General features: G+C 67.5%; 1 non-coding gene across 1 annotated transcript; it reads left to right on the forward strand.

Moving 5' to 3' along the window:
* The first annotated feature begins 3,312 nt into the window (after nucleotides 1–3,312).
* Nucleotides 3,313–3,465, forward strand: LOC129133433 (5.8S ribosomal RNA). The gene has a single exon (XR_008535972.1). It is a non-coding gene; the product is annotated as a 5.8S ribosomal RNA (ribosomal RNA).
* The last annotated feature ends 3,230 nt before the right edge of the window (nucleotides 3,466–6,695 follow it).

Consider the following 6,695-nt stretch of genomic DNA (forward strand, 5'->3'; position numbering starts at 1 on the left):
GGCGCCGTTCCCCGTCCCAGGCAACGCCGGGCCGCGATGTGGCCGGCCGCCGTCCCTGCCGCTGGCACCTGTCACCGCCATGCCGTCACCTGCTGCCATGTCTTTGTCCGCGATGCTGCTCCCGCGGGTCGGAGTGGCAAAAGGAGCCCGGGGCAGTCGGGGTTTGGCACGGGGCGAGTTCGCTGGCAGGCCGGGCGCGTCTGGGCACTCGTGCGACGCTTCGCAGCGCCGCCGTGGGCGGCGGCTACCTGGTTGATCCTGCCAGTAGCATATGCTTCTCTCAAAGCTTAAGCCATGCATGTCTAAGTACACATGGGAGGTACAGTGAAACTGCGAATGGCTCATTAAATCAGTTATGGTTCCTTTGGTCTCTCCTCTCCCGCTCCTTGAATAACTGTGGTAATTCTAGAGCTAATACATGCCGATGAGCGCTGACCTCTGGGGACGCGTGCATTTATCAGACCAAAACCAACCCGGGCCCGCCCAGCAGCTTTGGTGCCTCTAGATAACCTCGAGCCGATCGCACGCCCCCGCAGCGGCGACGACCCATTTGAATGTGTGCCCTATCAACTTTCGATGGTCCTGTCTGGGCCTACTATGATGACCACCGCTGATGGGGAATCAGAGAGACCAGAGGCGCGCGGCACCTCCGGGCGCTGGGGGTCGGAAGCGGGAGAGGGGGAAAAAGCCACTCAGCGCGGCGAAGCATGCCACGCGCGCCCACCACGGTGCGCATGGGTGGGGCTCTCCCCGCGCTACACCGCGCATCGTGGCCGGGCCTAGAAGCATGGCACGCTGGCCGCCGTAGCGGCGGCTTGCCCCCCCCCGCCCCCCACACCAGCCCCCCCCACCCCGGTCTTGCACCGGTCTGCCGCCGGTCCGTCCCTGCCGGAGAGCGGGGGCACGGCCGCGGGCTCCTGAGCCTCTCGCTGCCACGGCCGGCACCACCAAACGCCGGTCGCCGGCGTGGCACGTGCGGGCGCCGTGGCACGGCCCGAGTTCTCCCGAGCTTGGCTCTCCTCGGTGTGCGCGTGGGAAAGCCACCTGGGTGCTGGGAGGGAGGGGTGCTCGGCACGGCCCCTCCCGAAGGCGTGCCCGTCCCTTCTGTCACTGCTTCACCCGTCGAGCGACGGCTGTCCATCCAGCCGTGGCACCTTTCGGCGGCCGAGGTGGAAAGGGCGAGGGAGCCGGGTGGCGTGTGCGCCTTCGGGGCTCAGAGCAGGCGGCTCCTCCAGCCCTTCCCGCACTGGGGAGCGGGGCTTTTGCCGGCTGGCAGAGTTCCCCGCTTTCGGGCTGAGTGGCCCCCCTCTCGTGTGTGGCAGAGGAACTCCAAGGGCCGAGGGCTCCGGGTGTTCCGGGCTGCGCTTCGTGCCGCGCGTGCACGTGTGCACCTGAGGTGTGCTCAGTGGTCGGGCCCGCGTCCCCCGCGCTGGTGAGGCAGCCCGAGCCATGCCGGTCCTCTCGGTTGCGCAGCGCCTGGCTGCTGAGGGAAACCCCGGGCCCCGAGAAGGACGTGGTGGTGGTGGCGGCAGATGTCGGGCGCGCCCCCGCCGGTGGACGCTCCCCCGAGGGCGGCAGCGGGGGAGGCACCCCGGCGGGGCCATGCAGGTCGTTTCCCTCGCCCCAGGGCAAGGTACCTAGTGCTCCGCGCCTCGGCAGTCCCCCCAGGTTTTTTCCCTCGGCGTCGTCAAATGCTGCGGGTTTGCCAAAAGGGGCCGGCGGGGCCGGGAAGTGGTTTAAAGACTTGGGCGGCTTGGCGTGGCCTGCCGTGGCGGCGGCAGTGGCAGCAGGCGTGCCACGCAGTGGCCGTGTGGGGCGCCACTGAGGGGTGGGGAGCAGCTAATCCCGCCATCCCCTGCAGTGGTTGTCCCATCATCACCAGCCGTAATCCTCCGTCGCCGTTGTTGTCCCTCCACAGGCTGCGGGGGTTAACCGTGCCGCGCCGGGGAGGGGTGCCCTGCCCCCTCCCCTCCGCGGCCCATACTCGGCGGAGAGGCCACGGTGCACTGTCGGCCGCGGGGGTCGACCCGCTCGCCTCGTCGTAACAGGCGACGCCGGCAGAGAGCGCGTTCTCTCTGCCCTTCCTCAGCCGCGGGGTCGCGGCCACCTGGGCCCGCCCGTGCTCTCTCTCCTCGGCCCGCTGCCGCGGTCTCTGGCGCCTCTCCTCCCCTCGACAGCCTTTTCTTCTCGAATGCCCACTGGCCACACCGTCTGCCAGCCGTCCCCTGGCTCAACCGCCCGCTCATGGGGGGCGAGCGCTATGCGGGCCATCCAGCAGCCGAGGCCCGCGAGCGCGGGCGACCCCATGCCGAGCAGCGGCGGCGCCGCCGCTCGACGGGTGTCCCTCCCTGCGGGGATGGTCAGCTGGAAGGCGCCCGCCATCGCCCGGCCGCGGTCCCGTCCTGGGCCCCGCTTGTCGCATCCTCCATTGCCCTTCCCAGCCGCGTGTGGGCCGCAGGAAGGTGTGCGGGGCAGCCACGGGGGCGCTTCTCCCCGCCCGGTCTCCGCGTGCAAACGAGGTGAGCGGGCGTTGCCCCCCGGCTCAGCGCCGTACCACCTTCCGCTGGGCGTGTGCCCGAGGGAAGGGGCCCTGGCGGTGCAGCGGTCCTGGGAGTGCGGCTCTAGCGGCGACAGGGTCTGCTGTCCAGCCTGCCCCAGGCGCCGGTGACACTGGTTTCGGTCTCGGTGGCACCTGCCTGCAGGGCTGGCGGCGGAGTGCATCTGCCAGTCGCTCGCCTGCCCGGCAGGGGAGCAGTCCCACGGTAGGCGCACCGGCGGGGGCTGGTCGTCGTTGCGTGCCATCTTGAGCCCGGGGGAAAGGCCATGCTGTGGGGGAAGAGAAAATCTGGCCGCACAGCGGCGCGGCGGCGCTCCGTGAGGCCCACGGCATCAGGGGCCGAGGGAGAGCCACTGTGTGCGGGGGCCGATGGCCGCACGCCCCCGGCTGCGAGCCATGTGTGTTGTGCGTGTCATCCTGTCAAAGCGAGAAGCGGGCGGGCCACCGTGCCCTCCCGCGTTCTGGCGCGTCCTGCGTGGCACTCCGCACGGAGGCCGGGCCGAGCCCGGGTGCCTGGGCTGCCTTTGAAGGACGGCGTTTGTGAGGTCAGCGTCTCCGCTCGCAGGGGGAGGCGGTCGGGGGCATGGGCTCCCCCGCCTCTGGGCTGGCCATCGGAGTGTGGTTCTCCAGTTTTTTTTTTTCCCCTTCCATTTGTGTGCTTGTATGGTCGAAGCCAGGCGCACACCCACGCGTCCTCGGCGCCAGAGTAACAAAAAAAAGGGCCACTCGGCGTGAGCGGTGCCCAAAAGGCAGACGAGTCTTAGTGGTGGATCGCTTGGCTCGTGCATCAATGAAGAACACAGCTAGCTGTGAGAATTAATGTGAATTGCAGGACACATTGATCATCAACACTTCGAACGCACTTGCGGCCCCGGGTTCCTCCCAGGGCTATGCCTGTCTGAGCATCACTTGACGATCAATCGCCGTCCGGGGGCCACGCCGGCCTTACGGCTGGGGTTGCCTCGCAGGCCGGTTGCCCGCGGTGGGCGGCGGTGGCGGCGGCGGCGGTGGCGTCCCGCCAGTTCCCGGCGGGAAGGCGGTCAGGGGTTTGGCGAGGGAAACGTTTCCCTAGGTGGCCTCGATCCCTTCCCTGCGGCCCAGTGGGCGTCGTCGTCGTTGCGGTCATTGTTGTCGTCGTCACCGCGCAGGGCCTTTGTCCCCCTAAATGCAGTGAGCTGCTGGGGCAGAGCTCGTCCTCGCCGGGACCGTGCCGCGGATGCGGTGGCGCAGCGGCCTGGGGACAGCGAGAGACGGCATCGAAATGCGCCGCCGAGGGCTGAGATAAAGAGAGAGGAGGGCGAGAAGGGGAGGCGAGGCACGGGCCTCGCCCCTGGCCTCCCCCCAGCGCAGGCAGCTGTCTGCGGGTGGGTACCGCGGCGGTACCGTGCCATGCTGCTGCGCGCGAGAGCGAGAGCACCGGGGACGGGGGTTCCAACCCCCTCCTCCCTTCGCCCGCCCCCTCCTCCTCTGTCGCGGTCTCGGGGCGTGCCGAGGGGCGCCGTCACTCCTCTCTCTCTCCCCACCGAGGCTGTCGCGCGCGCCGCCGCCCGGCTGGTCCTCCCGCGCGGGGCCGTCTCTGCCGCGCTCCCTTTTTTTGGTTCTCGTCTCCGGGATGGGGTTCTCCATCTCCTCATCACTCACTTGCGCGCGCTCTCTCTCCAGCTCCCTCCGGGAGCGCGGAGAAGAGGGGGGCGGGCGGCGTAGCGGGCGAGGGAGACAAGGCGGCCATCTCCGTGCACACCCCCGTCTGCGGCGTGGCCGAGCTTTGGGTTTACAACCTCAGATCAGACGTGGCGAGCTGCTGAATTTAAGCATATTTGTCAGCGGAGGAAAAGAAACTAACAAGGATTCCCTCAGTCACAGCGAGCGAAGAGGGAAAAGCCCAGCGCCGAATCCCCGCCCCGCGGTGTGGCGCGGGACATGTGGCGTACAGAAGCCCCCCTCCCCGGCGGCGCTCTTGGGGGACCCAAGTCCTTGTGATCGAGGCCGCAGCCCGCGGACGGTGTGAGGCCGGTAGCGGCCCCCCGGCGCTCCAGGCCCGGGGCTTCTCAGAGTCGGATTGCTTGGGAATGCAGCCCAAAGCAGGTGGTAAACTCTGTCTAAGGCTAAATACCGGCACGAGACCGATAGCCAACAAGTACCGTAAGGGAAAGTTGAAAAGAACTTTGAAGAGAGAGTTCAAGAGGGCGTGAAACCATTAAGAGGTAAACGGGTGGGGCCCACGCATTCCGCCCGGAGGATTCAACCCGGCGAGTTGCGGTCGGACGGCGCAGGTTCGGCAGGTCCTCGCCTCCGCCTCCCCTCCGTCCCCCAGGCGAACCCCATCCGTGGGAGCGAGCCGGGGGGGGCGGGCCAGTGCGGGGACCACCCCGCCCGGTCGGCGGCCAGCCCTGGCCGGGGGCATTTCCTCCACGGCGGTGCGCCGCACCCAGCTCCGGGTCGTCTGGGAAGGCCTCCGGCGGGCAGGTTGCCCTGCGCCGCGCAAGCGGTGGCGGGTGTTACAGCCCCCGGGCAGCAGGTCTTGCTGAATCCCGGGGCCGAGGGAGAGGACCGCCGCCGCGCCCTCCTCCCCCCCCGTCGGTGGCGCCGGGGCAGGGGGCGTCACTTTCCCCCCCTCTCCCTCCTGGGGGTGGGGGGCGCTGGGGCGGTGTCCTCACAGCGTGGCGTTTCGTGCGGGGGTGCGGGGGCTGGGCCTGCCGGCCCCTGGCGCTACAGTTGACCGGGGCAAACTGTCCTCGGAATACCCCGACCGCGCGGCACCGCCAGGCCGAGCTTGATGGGCCTCACTTGGGCGCCCGGGGTCTGTGGCAATGTCGGCTACCCACCCGACCCGTCTTGAAACACGGACCAAGGAGTCTAGCACGTGCACGAGTCGGGGGCCGTCATTGAAAGCCCGCAGCGCAATGAAGGTGAGGGCCGGGGTGTGCTGGCTGAGGTGGGATCCCGGGGCGCGTGTTGCGCCTGGACGAGGCGCTGCGCGTGGGTGAGTGCGCTCCACGCGGCCCGCCCGGGCGCTGGGGCACTCGCGCGGCGGCGACTCTGGACGCGTGCCGGGCCCTTCCCATAGATCGCCCCTGCTGTGGCGGGCGCCGCCTGCCCCCGCCTCCGCCTGCCCTCCACCTTGCTGCGGCCGGAGCCCCAGCGGTGGCCGGTGCCATCGTCGTCGCGCGCCGCCGCCCCGTCAGTTCCCGCCAGTGGGGTCCCCAGAGCGCACGGCCGGTGCGCGCGCGGCCATGTTTAGAGTCGGCCGAGCGGTTCGCATGGGGGAAGGTCCCCGGGGCGGGGGGGTCCCCCGGGCCGGCGCCCTGCCTCGGCCGGTGCCTAGCAGCCGGCTTAGAACTGGTGCGGACCAGGGGAATCCGACTGTTTAATTAAAACAAAGCATCGCGAAGGCCTGAGGCGGGTGTTGACGCGATGTGATTTCTGCCCAGTGCTCTGAATGTCAACGTGAAGAAATTCAATGAAGCGCGGGTAAACGGCGGGAGTAACTATGACTCTCTTAATGGATCTAATTATGATGTGTATGAGGGCTGGAGAAGGTCTAATTACAACTGGGCATAGCTGCAGAGATCGCACCTCCTCGTGGTCCCACTGGTAAGCCCTTAACAGGGTGACTAAGTCGATCTCTGCCCCAGTCTGGGAGCCATTGGGACTCACCAGCCCAACAGTTCCTTCCAAATTTCGGTGAAACAAGTTTCTCGGTCTAAGTCGTTAGGCTTACTACCTGAAACCTGGCCCCCCGGTCGGACAGGGGCGACGCGTTCGGAGGTGGGCTGACCACCCAATCCATTCCCGATGTTGAATCCGGTCATGACTCAGCTATTCCAAATCCAAATCCGTTCCTCGGAGGAGGAAACTGGGGGCGGCCATTACACCTTACTAGGGTATCGGTGGGCACTCAGACCTCCCAAGATGATTTTGTAACATCTACAACCACCAAATTGACAGAAAATGAATTAGGCTTGCTGGTGAATTTTTCTTTAGAACTGTATAGGTCAGATCTGCAGGAGCATGTACAGGGGGTGGTTCATTTTTCTGTTAATGGGGGGGTGTTGAACGGGTTTCCTGAGGTGTATGAACAGCCTACACCACAACTGAGTGAGGGGGACGACTTAAATCCTAGTCCCCCTAAGGACGA

The sequence above is a fragment of the Agelaius phoeniceus genome, chromosome 7, assembly GCF_051311805.1.
Source record: "Agelaius phoeniceus isolate bAgePho1 chromosome 7, bAgePho1.hap1, whole genome shotgun sequence".
NCBI classification, from domain to species: domain Eukaryota; kingdom Metazoa; phylum Chordata; class Aves; order Passeriformes; family Icteridae; genus Agelaius; species Agelaius phoeniceus.